Genomic DNA, 20,320 nt, shown 5'->3' on the forward strand with positions numbered 1-20,320 from the left:
AGATATATTTAGAATTACTCCAGGGTAGAATGTGTATTTCTAGGTTGAGCATGCTGAATGAACTTGGGAATTAATAGGTAGCTGAGTATTTCTAGAGTATTAATTCATATAGGATGGGAACTGCTAGAGCAAGAGGTGTGGGCATTCCTAAGCACTAAGATGGAAGAAGGGCTAATGAGTTTCCTCCAGTAGACCTTGTAAAATTAAGGCCTTATGTAGTCATCTTTCCATCACTATAACAAAATACCTGAGATAATTAAAATTAAAGATAAGAGAGAAAAAGGTTATTTTGGGTCACACAGAGGTCCTTCCAAAATCCCAACCCATACAGTTCATGAGAGATGTTGGTGGTGATTCATTATACATTGGAAGATAATAGGAATAGGGCCTCACTGAAGGCTGCCTTTGGGGCTGGCTGTGTGTGGGGTACAAAGCTGAATGAATCTCAAGGAGACTCTTAACAGAAGCCTGATGGGGCCTCCAGAGACTGCCAGTGAGGGCTGAAATGAAAGGGAGGAGAGTGCTAGTAGATGTTGAAGGGAGACCATTGTTGTGTAGTAACAAAAAGTTTAGCAACACTGTGACCTGGGGTAATGTGGACAGTAGGAAATATTCTTAATGAATTGAATGGTTTAGCTAAGGGGATTTCTAGACAGATGACACCTGGCCTCATTTCCAGTAGAAAAAAAAATAAGAGGAGAGAGCTAAATCAAAAACAAAACAAAACAAAACAAAAAAAAAACCTTCAGGTTTTGAGTAGATTTTGGAGAGATTATAAAGGGGCCAGAATAATTTTCCTAGCCAACAAAGTGATCTCAAAGAAACAAAAGTCCTCAGCAAAAAAATAAAATAAAATAAAATTTTAGATGGCTTCCAGGAAAATGTGGTCTTGCAATAAAAATGATCCCAGTGCTATGTAAAACCATTTGTGAGGACCCAGAAGTTTAGTGTGATTCCTTACAGATCTTCTCAGACAGATCGATATACTTTAAAGAATCTATGAACATGAAAATAGACCTAAGAGGGACTGGAGATTTAGCTCAGCAGCACAGAGCCTGCCTGGCAAGCATGAGATCGTGAGTTCAATTCCCGGTACCGGAAAAAAAAAAATAGACCTAAGAATTTAAAAGCAATTAATCCACTGTTATCTAAGATGAAGCCCTAAATGAGGAAAATATTTTCTAGAACAGGTTTTTTCAATCTAATTTCTATCTAATGAAATGTATTCTGTATTGATACATGAGAAACCCACGATGTTTTTCAAGGACTTGCATCATCTTGAAAAGAAGAGAGAGACAGGATGAAAAGAAAAGAAGGTTTTGGCTCTCCAACCTTTTGTGGGTAGGAGGCAGATTCTAAGCAGAAGCCTTTTCTTATGAAAATGAGAAGATAACTTAGTAGATCCAAGAGTCCAACAGGCACAGCACAGAGCAATGGAGAACTTTAAGAGGTAGGATTAAGTCCTAATAAATAACCATGTAAAATAATCCTTGTTGAAATTAGAACTAGTCAGAGTAGATGCCTCGGTTTTGCCCCGGTTTTGAATGAAGTGTCTACTGTGGCTATATGTCAGTCACATCATCACATGGTGGTGTTTAGGGAACAAGTGCTTTCTCTCTATAAGTTTTTTGCCTTAAAACAACACAAACTCCGGAGTATGTCATATTCTGTCCCCTGATCTATAAAGTATTCTATTTCCATTCTCATACCTTTTCTCTATATTGGTGAACTTTCTACTTACTGTAATCTGAGATAATCTCTCCATCTCAAGATCTTCAACTTAATCACATCTACAAAGCACCTCTTACCAAATAAGGTATCTTAGTTAGTGATTTTAAGGACTGGGATACTTATTGATGTTTGAATTTAGGGCAGTACCTAGGAATCCTCAACTGCACCTATTCCTCATATGTTTAATGTCATCCTGGAATCAAGAATGAGCCTGGTACCATGATGGGATGAAACATCTGAAGAACGGTCGGGGTTGGAAGTGTCCTGTGAAGAGGTGACTCTACTTTGCAAATTGGAGGAACAGAAATCATTTATGGTAAGAGGAAAAATATTGGTATAAAAATATATCCTCAAGTTCTTTCATACTCTTCCCCTGCAACTGTATAATGTTGGAACTGACACTATGTCACTTCTGGGGTTGGAGGGTAAAAACATGAAGCCTCAGTCACTATGTAAATGTAGTCAAGTGGCCCTGAGATCACAGCTGTGAGAAGCCTGAACTAGCTCACACAGAGAGATGGATACAGAGAGAGAGAAAAAGAGAGAAAGAGAGAGAGAGAGAGAGAGAGAGAGATTACTGGTTAGCTCTCAGCCGTCCCCTGATGCCTTCAATTTCCGCACATGCATCTATCAGAAACCACAAGACAGATCTGAAATCAGAATGGTCAGCTGAGCACTTACTGAATTCCCAACCCATAGAAACCAGAGGGTTCAACAATACAATTGTTGGTTAAGGTCACTAAATTTAGGAGTGATTTGGTACATAGCAACAGACATCTGGGATGCCTGCTTTATAAAATGACCTGAGAGTATTGCCCTAGCTAGAAGAGTGACACTGTAGTTGCAGAATCAAGCCAGAGCCTTCGTGATATGTACAGATTTTCTTCAACAAGAAAGAGAAGTGCTTCCTTTTGCTGTAAACAAGATGCTGTCAAGATTAGTTTTTGGAAACTCTGGGAGTTGGGCAGGCCTGGCCTGTGTTTCTGCAGGGTACATTCAGTGACTTTTCTGCTATCTAATGCCTTGAGGCCACACCTCCACATTTGACTTTCTCTGTCTGATTCACCTTTGACTCAAACATTTCCTCTTTTTGCTTAAGGCATGAGACATGCTTCAATGCAAACTTAAGATCTGCTGATCCTCAAACAAAAGAAAATCTAATAACACAAACAGGAGATGAGTTTCACTTCCAGAAACAGAAGGGTTAAGAAAATAGTTAATATGGAAAATTTGTAGTGGTTGATCAAAAATGTTGGCAAGAGATTATTATAAAGATTACAATGCAGATAATGTATTTTTCATATTTATTTGAATACTACATTAATTTTTTAATGTGAGTTTAGAACTTAGAAAAATTATGTTTGTAGTTATTTTGGTAATGGGACTATGGGTAAGTTTTCTTTTCATCTTTTGCTTATCTCTATATTTTTATGTCTCACAATTAAACTTATATTAATTATTTGAGAGAAACACATTATACCTTGGAATTAATGTGAAACTACTAAATAATATGCCAAGAGTATAGGTATAAAAGGAAAAGATTGATAAACTATTGTATAAAACTAAGAACTTCTGTTTATCAAAACCTAAACTGAAAATTGAAGCCACAAATGGACAGAAATATACAAATAACAAGGAACAATTATCCAAAATGTGCAGAGTGATGACAAATCAATAATGAAAAGACAAAAAAAAATCCAACATGAACAGATATTTCATTAAAGAGAAAAATCAGCTGCCAGTAAGTATGTGAAAAGGCACCTCAGACAAATCCAAATTAAGATTCCTATGAGATACTATTTTGCATAAACTGAACTGAAAGAAGTTAAAGAAATGGTATACAAGATATTAATAGTAGCTATACATGTTCTCATCATGCTAGTGGTAATAGAATTGGCTCAACTACCTGGGAAAACAGGTTGACATTCAGTAACTTTGGCAATGTGTATTTGTTATATGCAGAATATTTTTTGTTTTGCCTTTCTAGGTCCATTCACTACTCTCTTCAATGCTGTGTGTACTGAGACTGACCTATAGAGAGGCCATAAATAATTGCCTTTTTGCGTTGACTGGGTTTGGCCTTTTCCAGGAGCAGTTCTAAACACAGAAGGAGATAAGGGCAGGGCATTCATTTTCCTGCCCTCCCATGTACACCTCAATAACGTGGTTTGGTGGGCTGTGTTCTACTGAATGTCATCTTTTCTATCCAGCAGCCCTTTCAGGTCTCATGTCATGTCCTGGGAACTTTTCCTCTTCTGTTCCCTCCAGGTCTAAGGGAGAGAACTTCTTGTGCTCCTTCTACCATTAACCCTGGGAAGCTTCTCTATCCCATGCTGGTTTCCCTCAACTCTCCACACTGAACTGCCTCCATTGCCTTTCTGAGTGCATTATCCCTCACCACGGCAACCTGATTGAAATAATATGGAACCTACAAATTCCACTTGAAGCAGCATTGTCTGGTGGAAATCTACAGAAGCCACAAATATGAGCGCATATAGTTTGAAATGTTCCAGTAGCCGCACTTTTAAAAGTAAAATGAAACTGGAAAACTAACTTTAGCAACTTTAATCTGTTTTATCCAAGACAACATTTTTAACCTGCAATTCATGTGAAATTATTGAGATATTTTACATCTTTTTCTTTCTGGTAAATTTTCAGAATTAGGTATGTATTTCATAATCACAGCTCACCTCAAAAGCATAGTAGCCACACATGACTAGTATTTACCCTATTGGATTACACTAGTAGAGGAAGACAGCCTACTTATCCCAAAATGATGCTTATACACAAGCATCAAGGCACATATGAATTTTAAAAAGTAAAGATGGTTTTTAAAACTCAAAACAAACAAAAAGATCCAAAATAGTTCTTATACACTTCTCCAAATCAAATATTTCTTGTATACAGTAGTCTTTCTTTATCCATAGAGGATATGTTCTAAGACTTTCAGTGGATGCCTGAAGCCATAGATAGAATTAAATCCTGTGTATACTATGTGTTTTCCTATATATGCATATGAATCTATTTTGAAGTTTAATTTATAAATCAAAAATAGTAAGAGATTAACAATAACTAATAATATAATAAAACAATTATAACAATTTTCTATAATAAAAAGTTATACAGTGTAGTTCCATAGTTCCCCCTGCCCCCAAAATACTGTACTATAGTCACTCTTGTTGCGGTGATATGAGATTATACAATGCCTCTAGGGTGAGCTGAGCTGAGGTAAGTAACATAGGTATTGTGATGCAGAGTCAGGCTACTACATAAAGATTGCTTGAACTCAAGCACTGTCATACCAAGACTGTTGATTTAACAATCTAGCTGGCTACTAAGTAACTAACGGGCAGGTAGTATATACAGCATGGATATGTTGGACAAAAGGATGATTCATTTCTCAGGTAGGGTACTGTAAGACTTCATCCTACTACTCAAAATGGTGTCCCATGTAAAATTAATGAATTGTTAATTTCTGGAATTTTTCATTATATATTTTCAGACTATGGTTAACTATAACTGAAACTGGAAAATGTGCTCCTAAGTAAGAGGGATGAAGACCACTGTGTAATGAAATTTTAAGCAACATTTAAGTGAAAGTTTTAGGGGAAGTACAGCAGTTATAAAGAGTTGGTTGGCAGTGGGCACTTTCTTTTTGGTCTTCTTTTCTTTCTTGCTCTTTCTTATAGTTTTTCTATTCTGTCACTTGTACTATCATGTGCACATCTTCCCTTATCTCCTACGGCTGCATTACTCCTTCCAAATAATGATAAGTCTCTATCCTCTGGCACTTTCTATGCAGTGCAAATTCTGCTTTTCATAGTACAATGCTGGTATTTTTCCTGATCTGAGAGACAGAAGGTGAGAGAAAGAAGTTTGGTCTCAGTGGACAATGAACTCTGGCCTTTTCCTTCCATGAATTTTCATTTTCAAAATTGTACTTTGTATGTGTCTCTAACATATGTCATGACCTCCATTTTTCTCAAACTTAAGGAAGCAAGTCACCTCATATTATGCAAGCTAGTGAATTTCCTTTTTGAGAGTTCAAAGGATCCTTGTAGGGTAAAGAAAAGTGAAGATTTAAAAAAGAACAACAAAAAGAACCAATTTCATAGAGAAAAATTCAGCTCCTAACACTTCATTTCGGGTTACAATTATACCCACAGGGAATGATAATTGAAGAGATATTAATGTGCAAAGTGCTGTCTAAATAATTATGGCTAGGAATGGTATTCAATTATAATTTTTAAAGAAGGAAAACATTTAAAAAACTGGTCAGGTTAAAAGGGTGCTAATTCCAGAAGACAAGCATTTTAAAGTGTTGATGAGAAAGTTGTCACATTAAAGGCTAATTTCTTTTAGGCACAAATCAATAGACAATCTGCAGGTTAAACTGAGAGTATTTTGTAAACTGTAAAAAATCATGTTTCTGTAAAAGATTACTTATCAGGTGGGAAATGGGAAGTTATAAGGAGACAAATTCTATCTCCTTTTATCCCAATCCATCCATCTTTTCCTTCCTACTATCATTCCTCTGAGGAAGAAAAGGGGACTCATTTGGTCAAATACCAAGACCTGTGTATGACTATACTTGGCTGACGGAGGAATCAAAGTCACCAAGTGTCAGAGCAGCCTTTTTTTACATATTGATTCTCCCTTTCAAACTAACCTGAGCAAGGATTTCCTCTTGAGGCTAAGTTAGCTGGTATCTCTCTAGTGAGGCACAGGTAGGTAAGAAAGTAAGTATCAAGTCCCAGCTTCTCCTCTTCCCTGAGCACTCCCTCTAACCCACTTCCCCTACTTGCAGGGATGACTTATTGTAAGAGTCTTAGTCCCTTTCCTCATTGCTGGGACAAAATAACTGACACTTGCAACTTAAGGAAAGAGTGGTTTACTTTGGCTTATGTTTCAGTCCATTGTCAGCTGGTTCCAAGGCAGAAGCTGTATGGAAGAAGAGCTTATTGTAGAAAAATTCTGCTTAAGTCAGGCTGCATAGAGAGAAGGGAAGAGCTCAGAATGGAGATATATCATTCCGGGTCACATCTCCAGTGATTTTCCTCTTCCAATCAGAACCCAGCTCTTAATAGCAAGCCAGCTATAGTACCCCCGTGGTCCAATAACCTTCCACAAGACCCACCTATGAAACCATGAGGCTTTGAGGGGATAGTCTTGATCCAAACCATAGCACCTTGTCCCTGGCCCCCAAAGGCTCATGTTCATGTCGTTATGCAAAAGAATTTTGTCAAAATTTTAACAATTTCAGCACTGTCAGAAAGACCAAGTCCAAAGTTTCCCCTGACATTCAAGAGATTCAAAGTAAACTCTTACCTGTGAACCCCTATAAAAATCAAAAGAAAGTTAAACTTTGCTGATGTACAATGGCACAGGGTAAACATTCTCATTCCAAAAGAAAAATAGGCAGATAGGAAGAAACTTAATCAAAGCTAGACTGAAATTCAGCATGGCAAACATTAAATCCCATAGTTCTATGTCTAGTACCTAAGGCAGGTGGCAGGAAGATGTGAACCCCAAAGGGCTCAAACAACGGCCCCGCCTCTGCAGCATTACCCATTACAGTTCTGCTGGATTTTCTCTTGAGGTGGCATTGTGCACTGTGGTGGCTTTCCTCAGATGTGCCACATTCCTGGCTTGTCCAAAATCCTGGAATCTCCACTGAAATTTTACCTTCACTCCGCAGCTTCATGCACTGCCTTTTCAGGAGTACAATGCCTGGCCTCTAAAACCTTCTTTTGAAATCTTGGTGGAAGCCTTCATGTCCCCACAGTTCTTGCATTCTGTGTGCCTATAAAAACAGCACCATGTGAATGGTATCAAGGTCCACCACTAGCCTGAGCACTGTCCAGGTCCTCTTAGATCATGGCTACAGAGACTTCAGAGTGCCTGGGTGGATGTGAATTCTGAACTGAATTTGGAAGAGCCAGTTCATGAGCAGGGTCCCCTGGGGCTCTTTAATAAAAGCAAAGTCTTTCACTTTGGGAATCTTTGAGCCTGTGAGGGGCAGGGTCTTGCTAATTGCTCACATGCCCTCAAGACATCTCTCCTATGGTTCTGATGCAAGGGACATGTTTATATTTGTCAAGGTATTCACTGTTTATCTTAAATTTAAAATAATGAATGTCTTATATTTGAACAAGCACTCTTACATAAATACATAGGCAAGCTTCTTGAGGCTGGAGAACAAAATAGGGTGCTGGGATGTAGATTTTATTAGCTGATATCCACTACTTGCCCTTTTCCTTATGAGTTTTCTTTAGCTTTTTTGTTACAAAGAGTATAGCACATACAAAGGAAAGTAGTGAAATAGAAAAAAATATTGTTTATTGAAAATAAAACAAGCAGCCCCTATTCTTTCAATTTTTCTCTTTTCTTCTGTTTACACACACACACACATGCACACATACAGCAATACCTTGGCTCATGAATGCTTCTGTTTTCTAGCAATTTGGTTCTCAAATAAAAACATTTCAAAGAAAGTTACTTCTATTCACAAACTCCACATCCAGTGACAAACACAACTGCAACCATGTTTCCCACACAAACACAAATCCTGCCATCTTTCCCAAAATTGTAAAACAATTTAAGTTTGTGAACTGAGGTATATATATATATATACATATATATATATACATACATATACATATATATATACATACATACATGAAATAGCTGAATGACCTCATTAGTAATTATATGCATGGAAGAGATATTTACTCTTGTGTAAATCTTTTTATTTTATAGAAGTTATTAAAGTGTTTAGTTGTACTCATACTAAACCTTTCTATGTAGCTTATGTCTCATAAAAATAAATGAAGCAATTCATTTTTGTTTTGGCCAGAGATTTTTCCTTACAGAATATTTTATGTCTTACTTGTAATTAAAATATTTAAAAATAAAAACAAGCTGAGCGTGGTGTCACATACCTTTAATCCCAACTATTTGGGAGGCTGAGGCAGAAGTATAGTAAGTCCTAGGCCAGCCTAGGCAACCGAGAGAGATTCTCCCTCAAAATAAAATTAAAAAGTGGTTGAAGATATACCTCAGCGGTAGAGCACTTCTGGGCTCAATCCTGAACACCATAAAATATTAAAACTAAATAAAAATAAAAACAAAACAAGTAATGGGCACTCATATTACTCCATCTCAAAGATTTCCTTCTTCCAGCTGATTCTCAGTTCCAAAGGAAGCACTACTAATAGATTTTTGTACTACTTGTTCCAACATTTTCTGTACATCTGTAAGCACACATCTAGTAAGGCCTAAAGAAAATGCAGAAAGGTTGTAATAGCTGTTAAGCAACTTGTGCTTGTTATTTATCTCACCACAAAACCTTTTCCATATTAATACATGTAAATCTCCCTTAATCTTTTCAGTCATTGTAAGTCTTCTTCAGTGTAAATGTACCAAACTTTATTTAATGGATATTCATCAAATGGTTAGAGAAGTATCAGTTTAGCAAAAAACAGGCTGTTTGGATAGGTAGTCATTTACATAAGTTTGAAAATAACTAGTGATTTGAATTTCTCCTCATAGGTAAATAAAAATGAAGACAAAACATATGTAAACTTGGAGAGTACAATCAGAGCAGTGAACATGGAAAAATGTATAGATATAAAAGATTATAGGAAAAGCAAAAAGTTCACAAATCAATAACTTGACCTATAAGAATTAGATAAAGAAGAGAAAAATCAAGCCTAAGCTGAAAGGAGGAAACAAAATAATAAAGATGAGGGAGGAAAGACATGGAATAGAAAATAGAAAAATAATAGAGAAAGCCAAAAAAACCACAAGTTGAGTATTTGAAAGGATCAGCAGAACAGAACTGACTAACTTTTAGCTAGACTCAACAATAAAAATAGCAATAACAAAAGACTCAAATAATTAAATCAGTAATGAAATAAAGAAGATTACTAGTGACTTTCCAGAAATAAAAAGAATTATAAAGGAGCACTATGAAAACTTCTATGCAGAAATATTAGACAAATTAGTTGAAGTGAATAAATTTCGGTGACAAAAATTGGCAAACTCAACAAGAAATAAAAATTCAAGTAAACCAAAGATAACAAATAGAGCTATTAATTAAAACCTCTACAAAGAGAAGTCCAGTACCAGATGATTCCACTAGTGAATTTAACAAAATGTTTAAAGAATATAGTAATTAACCAATCTCTCACATATACTTACAAAATATAAAAAAAGAGAGAACACTTCCCAATTCATTCTATAAGGCCAGTATTGTAATATTAAGACTAGACAAAAACATCACAAGAAGAAAAAACTGTGGACCAGTATCTCTTATATATATGTATAGATACAAAAAAATATTGAATAAAATATTAGCAAACTGATCTGGCAGCATAAAAAAGGATTGCACATTGTAACTGAGATTTCACCAAGGAACACAAAGTTATGTGAATATATTAAAATCCATCAATGTGATTCATCATATTAATAGAATTAAGGACAAAAAGCACATTATCATCTTAATAGACACAGAAAAGCCATTTGAAAAAGTTTAATACCCTTTCATGATAAAAACTGAACAAAACAGCAATAGAGAAATTCCTTAAAGTAGTGAAGAGAATATATGAAGAACCTACAGTCACCACCATAGTTAATAGTCAAAGACTGAAAACATTGCCCGTAAGCTCAGGAACAAAATACAGATATTTGCTCTACCATTTTTATTTTTGAGACAAGGTCTCACAATGTAGTGCAGCCTTACAGTGATCCTCTTGCCTCAGTCTCCCAAGTGCTGGCATTACAGCTGACTGCTACCATACCTGGCTTTGTTCTACCATTTCTATTTAGCATAGCTGTGGATATTCTATCCAGGGAAATTAGACAAATAAAAAAGAATGTATATTGGAAAAAAAAAGTAAAACAAACTACTTGCAAAAAACTAAGTCCACACAAATGTTATTAGAGTTAGTCTATAAATTTGAAAGATAAGGCATTTTGAAACTTTAAGAGATGTGTGATCCAAATTAAGAAAAACAAATTACAATAATATCAAAAAGAATAAAATATTTAGAAATAAATTTAACAAATGAAGTCTAAGACTTGTGTGCAGAAAATAACAAAACATCATTAAACAAATTAAAGATGAGTAAATTCAGAGGCATCCCATACTTCCCAAATGGACAAATTGACCAACAGATTCACTGCAACACAGTTGGTCCTGGCCAAAGGATAGACATATAAGTTAATATACTAGAACTCAGAGTCTAGAAAAAAGCCCATATTTTTATGGTCAATTGATTTTCAACAAAGGTCCCAAGACCATTCAGTGACAAAAAATAATCTTTTCATAAGAGGATACTGGGACAACTCTGTAACTAGATGCAGCAGAATGAAATTGAACTCTGACCTCATACCTTGTAAGAATTAAGTAAAAATGGATCAATGATCCCATTTAAGATCTATAACTATAAATCTCTTGTACTTGATCTTAACCAAAATGTGAAGGAGTGGTATACAAATCTCTTAGAAGAAATCATAAGTATAAATCTGTGTGAACTTAGACTAGCACATGTATAATAATATTTTCTTATACGTGATACCAAATTATAAGCAAAAGAAAAATTTTTCATCTTATCAGAATGAAAAACTTTTGAGTGTCAAAGAGTGCTATCGACAAAGTGAATGGACATTCCACAGAAAGCAAGTAGAGGACTGACCAGTCTAGCATCCAGAATATACCAAAAGCATTTAGAATTCAACAGTAAGAATCAAAGAACCCAATACAAAAGAGGACAATAGATTCTAATAGACATTTCTTCTTTTTTTTTTTTAAAAGATATGCAATAAACACAATATGGCCAATGAGCACTTGAAAAGATACCCAAGAACATTACTCATTGGAGAAATGCAAATCAAAAGCTCAATGAAAGCCAGGCATGTTGGAACACACGTGTAATCCCAGCACTTGGGAGGCTGAGGCAGGAGGATTGTTGCAAGTTCGAGGCCAGCCTGGGCTACAAAGTGAGCTCAAGTCCAGCCTGAACTGCATAGCAAGACCCTGTCTCAAAAAAAAAAAAAAAAAAGAAAGCTCAATGAGACAACTCCTGCTATTATAATAAATAGTAAAACAAAGTAAGTATTGAGGAATATGTGTAAAAACTGGAGCGCTCACACATTGCTAGTGAGAAATGGTGTGGCTTTTGGAACAGTTTTTTCCTGAAAAAGAGAAACATAGAATGACTGTATGAATCAGCAATTTCACCCCTATGAATGTCTGAAAATATTAAGAAAAATACATTCATACAAATATTTGTATTTGAATATTTGTAGTAGCATGTGTGATGGCCAAAAGCTGAAAACAATCAAAAACCCATGTCCTGATGAATGAATAAACAAAACATGGCATATTCAAACCGTGGGATACCATTTGGTGAAAAAGTAAGGAGGTACCTACCCCTTATCCTAGGGGTGAAAGGACTTTGAAAGGACTTTGAAAACATTACCATAAGTGAGAGAAACCAGATGTAAGGGACCACATATTGCATAATTTCACATATATAAACAGCATAGTGTGCAAGTACGCAGACAGTAAAGTAGATTAGTGATTGCTAGGAGCCAGGGAGGGAGAGATGTAAAGTGACTAATGGGTACACAGTTTTATTGGGGGGGTGATAAAAATATTAAATTTTTATAAATATCAATTTTTATGAATATCAATTAAATATTATTTAAAGTAAAAGAACAAAAACATATTAACAGACAACCACTTACAAAGTAGCACAAGAATAGTACAAGCAATATTTAATTACAGACAAGGTGACAGGGAATTAACAATGGTTGTTGTAAAGTTTCTGCACATCTAAAGAAATCATCAGCAGAGTAAAAAGAAAACCCACCAATTGGGAAAAAAATTTAGCTGGCTGTCCCTCAGACAAAGGTCTCCTATCAAGAACATATAAAGAATTAAAAAACACCAACCTCCCCAAATTCAAAGACTGAGTCCTAAAATGGGCATCTGAGATGAAAACACACTTCTCAGATAAGGAAATATACATGGCAAATAAATACATGAGAAAATGTTCAACATCATTAGTCATTCAATTAAATATTTAAAGCATTCCCTTTATGTATTTAGTAAACTGATTCTGTGTGCATGTGCTTATTCATTTAACAAGTGTTTATCAAGTGTAATTTATGTGTCCAACATGAATGTCTGTCAGTGAAGGATGCCAAACCATTGGTCCTCACCCCCAGGATCTGTTTAAAGAAGGGTATGCCCTCTGCCACTGTGAAAGTGGAAATGAGTAGGAGGGATACAATGATCAGAGGTGGCATTTAAAAGGAAAAGCCTGTTTTGGTGGTGAAAAGCTCCAACCTTTGAGTTGAAGTCCTGTAATATCTCCAGGTATTTCTTACTCCACTTTTTTGTTTTCCATTTTTGTCACTAACGGGAATATGCATTTCTACCTTGCCAAAGATTTATTATGAGAAGAGTGGTGGGACTGTTTAGTATGGCGCCCACTGCATGTTGTTACACCTGGTCCATGTTCATAGACTCTGATTTAGGATCAGAAAGCTCATGGGGAAATCTGGGTCTTTCAGAGCCAAAGTCAAGGATTTTAAGAAATGGTTCCTTACATCTGTGCTTTGGATCAAAATTTAAATTCCAGGGAGGGTGAGCACTTGCTTGGCCTTTCATAGGTTAGGAACCATTTCTGTCCAACATGGATACAAATCTTGGTTAACAGTTCCACTAAAAACCCAGAGTATATGTAGTACAAGATGCTGGATACCTCAAAAGAGACACAGACCCAGTTAGCAAAAGGAGACAAGGCTGCTGTGTAGACAGAAACTATAAAGTCCCTTATAACTATCCATCTATACACTCTCTAAGTGCATTAAGAGATGCTTGTCAGAATCCTTTCTTTCCATGCCTATTAGACATGGTTCTGAAATTCATACACCAGCATCCAAGCCAGCATCCTTCCTCAGGACCCCTCACTGATGAAATGGATAGCAGAGGTGAACTCCCTTTTCCAGTTGCAAATGATAAATGTGAGCTATTTTTATTACTGAGTGGGATTTTAATGCCTTCCAAGAGCAAGGCTGAGCCCAAGAGGAAGGCCTGGGGACCTAGAGATCTTTCTTGGCAGGCTTATTGGATCTGGGTAGGGAAGACACAGTTTCTTTTAGTTGTTAGCTTGCACATAGCAAGCCTCCCTGCTGATTAGCAACTTTCTAAACAGCCTTTCAGCTAGAATTACACTGTGATCCAAGGCTCAAGTTGAGTGAAAATGAAATAAGGGGCCCAGGGCACCTCACTGACAAGAGAAAAATGTGACAAAAACATTTACTTGTCGCCCCTGTCTCACCTTTTCTGCAGGGGTGGACTCCTGATGGACCCTGGCAATCTTCCTCATCATCAGAATGATTAACTCAGAGATGCCAGGAGCTCAGCCCAAGCCAATTAGGGCAAAATTCTTCTCCAGCAACAGTGGTTGTTTCAGATGTGGGCAGGTGACCCAAACCATGAAGCCCTGGGATAGTACTTGATGTGCATCTATAGTCTCAAACTCTGGTGATTTTGTACTGTCCGCTCTTTATAAAGGAGTGTCAGTTGAGGCAGGAAGACAAAACTACTCTACGTCTCAAATATCCCCTATCTAGTTCTCCTTCTGCCAGGCAGTTGATCCTTTCAACAGATCATATAATTTATGCTCTGGAGTAATTAAAACAGTTTGTCCATTTAAAAAATCTAGTGTCTCTTATCTGACTCAAAGTGATCTCTCCTCTGAATCTCACACTAGATCTGTGACTTAATGACCTAAGATGAGAGTGAGTAGGGTCAATTTTTTTCTTATCCCCTTTTGCTATATGTGGCCGGGAGACAGACATATAATTTGCCTCTGGGATATGTCATCCTTTTTCTTCTCTGGGTCTAACCATTTTGGGATTGGGCTAAAGAGCAGTGATGACAGAAGAAGGAAGGCAGAGTTCTCATTCCACAACTATATGCATAGCTATTACTAGGGAGGCCAACCTGGTCATATTTGTTGGTCTGTTTTTTTTTATATGCCGCTGAGAAATGCTGTAGACATATTGGGGTCTAAGTATGTGTTATGATATTTAAGTAGGGTAAGCTGCTTAAGGAAAACCATGGAATATTTGAGTTTGTAGTCTGACTATTTCACTTAGCATATTTCTCAAGCTGCATCTGTTTACTGCGTGGTGTGTTTTATCTTTGTAAAACTACTAATTTGCCCTTTTTTATGGTCATGTTAAGATGTACAAGGTCCTCATGAGAGGCCAGGCAGATCCTGGGGCCACTTTTTGAACTTCTCAGCCTCCAGAACTGTGAGCCAAAATAAATCTCAGTTCTTTCTAAACTACCCACTCTGTAGCATTTTGTTCTAACAATAGAAACAGACTAAGACATCAAGTAAGTCAAATACAAGGTATTTAGACAAACATTTAGAGAAATATTTGTTTATGATCTGAATAAATACTTGCTAAATTATATCAAAATCAGAAGCCCTGAGGAAAATTGTTAATAAATCTAGTTATATAAAAATTGAGAATTATACTTTATTAAACAATGTCATGAGTCAAATTAAAATGTGGGCACATAAATCAAATGCATTTGATCTTAAATTTAAGTGCAGAAGTTACCTTATATGTGATGACAAATAATGTCTTTAATATAATAAGCCTCTTTCTAACCAACAAGTCTATAGTCAGGGTGTGCAAGGGAAACAATACAGGACTTATAATTTATCGGATTATTTTATAATACTCACCAAAGAGTCAAATACAAAGAGCACAGTAAATCTGTCCACAAACTAAAGACCCAAAGAATCCAGCTGAGGGCTGGAATCCCAGAGCAGTTCCCTGAATGAGTCCAGCTGAAGACCTAGAGCCTATCATAATGACCCCCACAAGTCCAACTGGAGGCCTATAGCCCATGACATGTCTCATGCAGGCCTGTTTCAAGGATCGGCACTGAGAAGGCCCCTAGGTCGGTGGTGGAAGCTAGAAAGTCTGTGCCAGTGGGATGAAAGATCTGTGCCCGAAGGCTGAGGGATCTGCACTGGAGGCAGGAAATGATGCTCAAAGTAAGAACCAGAGCTCCCCTGAAAACTACCACAGCCATCCTCAGCAACAGTAAGGTCCCCAGCTCCTCTGACAAGAGTAGCCGAGTTTATATTAGAAAAGCCAGCACAATAAGCTTCTCAGGATAACTAACACAACACCCCAAGAACCAAGAGCACCCTAACGGGACCTGTTCTTTTTCTTCAGTTCTCCTTTTTATTTTATTGGCAAATATCCTTAGGTGGGCCTCCTGCATCCAGCACCACACTGATTCAGTTCAGCTGGGTGTTGAGCACCAGTTGTCAATCCACTACAAAGTCAAACAGCAAACTAATCAAGAAAATTAACCACATCAGAAAAATGAAAAACATGAAGTAAAAAGTATATTCTGCTTCATTAACAATCAAAGAAATACAAAATGCTTCACAGTTAAGTACTGTTCATGCCCACCCAGGGGTGATGTAGAAATTTGCCATAAGCCCCTTCCCAAATAGCTGCCTCTGAATCATGTATGGAGTGATTTATTTATTGCCTCATCTGAGTGAATGACCACTTGGTCACACAATATTTTAGCTTGCCTCTTCTCAGAGATGGGCTGCCCTTTGCTATATGTAAGAGTGGGGGAGCTGAGTTTTAAACACCAGTGTCTGCACTTGTCAGTGTGACCATGGAGTGCAGAAAAAGAACATGCTCTGTCCTGAAAAGCAATTGAATTTCCATGAATTTGTGTGTTAGTGAGCTTTCTCTCACTGTGACAAAATAGAAATAACCTACAGGGAGGAAAAATCTATTTTGGCTGAAGTTTTAGAGGTTTCTCTCTATGTTTGCTCGGCCCCATTGTTTTGGGCCTGTGGCGGCAGTGTATCTTGACAAGAGCACATGGGGAGACTGTTCACCTTGTGGTGATGGAAGTGAAGAGAGAGTCAAGAAGACACTGGGGCCTCAATATCCCTTCAAGGGCATTCCCCAATGACCTAACTTCTTCCAGTGAGACCCTACCTCTTAAAGGTTCTACTGCCTCCCAAAGCACCACTCTGCCTTGGAGCCAGCCAAGTATGGACTGAAACCTCCACAGACTGTGAGCTAAATAAACCTTTCCTTCCTTAATTCTGGGTGTCAGGTATTTTGTCTCAGCAACGAGAGAAATGTAATTAAGACAAGGGGTTAAATCTTGGTATGTGGCCTGAGACCACATATTATATACTGTAGTTCTTGCTTTACCCTATAGGAAAGGGACGGTTAAGAAGCATCTTTGAGTACCAAGGAAAGAGGTATCCATAGCAGGAGGGATGGGAGGGCTTTAAAGTATTGCTGCATGAAAGAATCAGTTTGTAGCACAAGCCAACTCATAGCTTTGCTACTCAGGTGACACTTTATTCATTCCTTTCATTTTTCTTTTGTAGCTCCAACCTTAGTGGAGCAGAATCTTATAATAGTGAGACTGAGAAGAGAGAAGAGAAGCATATGGTTGGCAAAGGAAAAGGAACCCCTAATTTCCACTGCAGGTGGTTACCCTGCCAAGACAGGAGGATAAATGATGATTGTGTCAGACTAAGCAGTTTAAATACTGCAAAAAGATGGTTTTTGCGACCAAGAATGAAGGAATGCTATCCTCTAAGAATGACTACAAAAAAAATTTGGAGTCTGTCCTACATTTTCTCCAGGAGCCAGAAATGAACTTGCCTCAAAGGCTAAAACACAGATAAAAATAAATTCTCAGTCTGATGCTGTCTTCTGAGTCTTGCTTGTTTCATAAATTGGTAACTATTATTAATCATGACCATGCGTCTCCTTAGTGAGATATCAAGTGATTTACGTTATCTCAATTTGCCCTCAGTCTGCCCTGAGAAATGTGCATTTGTATCTGCGTTTTGCAGATAAGCATTTTGAAGGTGCAGAGAAGTTAAGGACCATGCCCAGTTAACCTTTACCAAATTTAGGATTTAAATTCAGACTGTGCTTTTGAGATTATTCCCTTTCATTGAAACACTGCACAGCTTGCCCCACTGCACAGCTTGAGAAGGGTGCATTCCTACAAACACACATGTTCTCAGTGTCACCTCTTCTTCCAGCCATGAGAGAGGGCAGCGCATACTCTCCTCTTTCAATGCTGTTGGGTGGTTTGTTTAACTTCTATTGTCCTTACATTGTGGGGGAAAATACCAAACTGTTTCTGTATGCCATATGACACCTCAGGAGACTTTTGTCACTTGGAAAACTATGGGGATTTCTCCCCACCAGCAAAGAAACAATTCTGAAATGGACACCAGCTGTGTGTACTTTAATTTAATTCACTTCTGATACTATCTTCCTGGAGAAGGACTCAGATCTCACATGCTGAGGGATCAGTCCCCTACTTCAGACCCAGTGGCAAATCCAGGCCTCTAGAACTTGGCTAAAGTTTGGGGCTCCCATGACCTCACCACAAATTTTATTAATTTTCTGGAGTGGCTCAAAAATGCAGAGAAACATCATACTTCCATCTATTGGTTTATTATGAAGGATATTTTAAAAGATTCAAATAAATATCCAGGTAAAAGCTACGTAAGGTGAAGTGTGAAAGAGTCCAGAGGAGCTTCCTCAGGAGCTCAGGAGTCCTCTGGAGCTTCCAAAAGTTGGGATGTGCTACCCTCTCAGCAAGTGGGAAAGTTCTCCTTCTCTTAGCTGTGAGCCGCCATGAGCTCACTTATCCAGAAGCTCTCTGCTCCCTGTTCCTTTGGGGTGTTAATGGGACAATTGCACAGGTGTGATTGAGGCATGCAGAGCCCTGTGGAAATGTGATTGAACAGAGTCCAATCTAGTGCTCATTGAATGGGCAGGAAAACCCAGCAAGGCCTTCATTCTTCTCGGCCTCTCTGTGCAGCCTCCTTTTTCCAGGGTATGGGGCAGGGCTCCTGCAGATTGAGCAGTGCTTTATGACCTAAAAGCAGATGAAAATAGGTCAGAGAATTTCTTTATGGGTAGCTCCAAGACACGTGGGTAAAGACTAGAGTTTCTATGACCTGCCTTAGGGAGAAGAATACTATTTTCTATGGCCTGCTATGGGGAGGAAGTTACAAGCCAGGAACTGTGGATAAAAACTAAAATATGTATACCATTATATCATAATATTATCACTATATATGTCTCATTATTGACAGTAGAAGCAAGACAATGTGCATGGGGAGCCAAGAGGGTAAGAAAAGATGGAGAAGATACAGTTCAAAGGGCAGAAAGAGGCATGTTTTGAAAAATGTGAGAGCTAGAAACCAGAAACAGGAGTGTGAAACCGGAAAAGGAACTATAAAAGGAGCTGTTTCATGGAACTAGAGAAATTCAAGCAGAGTGTGCTATACTAAAGAGAGCCCCAGTGAGACTAAACACTTAGATCACTACTTTATATGCATTTTATTAGCAAGAAGTGGGACTATGTGGCCAATCATGTCCCTTCACAACTGAGCAGAACATTTTACCTTTCTCTTAATTTTTACGTAGATGCCTTCTATTCCTCACTCAAATGGGTAAGGTAAATATTGTTTTCCTCATTTTGTTGGTTACTACTGTATTGTTTAAGGAATTCCATGAAAAATTAATCATCCCCCAAAGTAAGAAAATATTCCCTCTAAGAGAAAGAGCAAAATGAGTGGTGGGTTTTTTTCTGCAATGAAATGGGGGAGTTTTCCTTCTATAGAATAATGTTACAAATATATCCTACTGTTTATGGGGCTGTAGTAAGTGTGTTGCATGCCTGAAGGAGATATCGTTTCTTTTCCTAGATGAGAGAATTACAGGCCCTAAGTAGTAAGTATGTTAGTTTCTCAGTGCTGCCATAACAAAGTACAATAAACTAGATGGTTTTAAGCATGGTAATTTATTGTCTAGAGGAGTTTTGGAAGCTAGAAATGAAAATCAGGCTATTGGCAGTATTTCTTCCTGCTGACTATGAGAGAGGATATATTTCATGACTCTCTCCTAGTCTTTTATAACCTCAGGCATTTCTTGGCTTGAACATAGCCATCTTTTCCTGGGTGCTCATAGACTTTCCTCTGTGTTTGTGTCCGATTTCTTTTTATAAGGACAACAGTCCTAATGGATTAGCATTCACCCTAATGACTTCATCTCAATCATTTGCAGAACTATTTCTGAGGAAGCTTCCAATAATAGATACTGAGGATGTGAACATCAACGTCTTTGTGAGGGACCCATTTCAATTCATAATACCTAACTCAAGGCATCAAGACAACATGTCAAATTGGAAATGTACAGCGCTGGATTCAAATTGTGGTTCACATAACATATTAGTTGTGTGACTTTTTGTAACTTGCTTCATCTGCCTGTTTCTGTCTCAGTTCTATCTTTTAAGTGCAAATAATGATAATATCTATCTATAGGGTTTTTGTCAGAAGCAAGTGGGAATCTGCCAAAACAGGAATATAAGAAAGACTAATAATTGCCTTGCTGAGCTCTACTTTTTCACTTGGAAATTTCTGGGTTGTGAAGTGCCTCAGCTTCCCTTTACCAAAAGAAGGGAAAAATCAGC

General features: G+C 37.5%; 1 long non-coding RNA gene across 1 annotated transcript; it reads left to right on the plus strand.

Moving 5' to 3' along the window:
* Positions 1–1,272: 1,272 nt before the first annotated feature.
* LOC106147258 lies at positions 1,273–17,505 on the plus strand. Its single transcript, XR_001232057.1, has 3 exons — positions 1,273–1,450; positions 1,871–2,047; positions 17,205–17,505. It is a non-coding gene; the product is annotated as an uncharacterized LOC106147258 (long non-coding RNA).
* The last annotated feature ends 2,815 nt before the right edge of the window (positions 17,506–20,320 follow it).

The sequence above is a fragment of the Chinchilla lanigera genome, unplaced genomic scaffold (genome assembly GCF_000276665.1).
Source record: "Chinchilla lanigera isolate Chin_1 unplaced genomic scaffold, ChiLan1.0 scaffold00007, whole genome shotgun sequence".
In the NCBI taxonomy this organism is placed as follows: Eukaryota; Metazoa; Chordata; class Mammalia; order Rodentia; family Chinchillidae; genus Chinchilla; species Chinchilla lanigera.